Source organism: Poecilia latipinna, unplaced genomic scaffold, assembly GCF_001443285.1.
Source record: "Poecilia latipinna isolate Pla-1442-1.1 unplaced genomic scaffold, P_latipinna-1.0 Scaffold840, whole genome shotgun sequence".
NCBI classification, from domain to species: Eukaryota; Metazoa; Chordata; class Actinopteri; order Cyprinodontiformes; family Poeciliidae; genus Poecilia; species Poecilia latipinna.
In genome coordinates, this window is record NW_015113456.1 from 203,588 (window position 1) to 203,975 (window position 388).

Below are 388 nucleotides of genomic sequence, written 5' to 3' on the forward strand. Positions count from 1 at the left end.
CAGCCCAGTCGGTTCAAAGCTGTGCACAATAAGCGCAATTGATACGGATGCGGATGACAATGCAAAAGTTATCTACAGACTATCGAATGGTTTTCAAAAGGGTATTCCAGTTTCTTCAGTACTAAGCATCAACTCAAACACTGGTGACGTCATAAGTATGCAGGCTTTCAATTACGAGGAACTGAAAACGTTTAAGTTTCAAGTTCAGGCCATAGACTCAGGTGTTCCTCCACTCAGCAACAACGTTACTGTAAATGTTTTAATCTTGGACGAAAATGATAATAATCCAACAATTCTTGCACCATATTCTGAACTTGGTTCTGTTAACAGTGAGACCATCCCTTATTCTGCTGAAGCGGGATACTTTGTAGCAAAGGTCAGGGCTGTG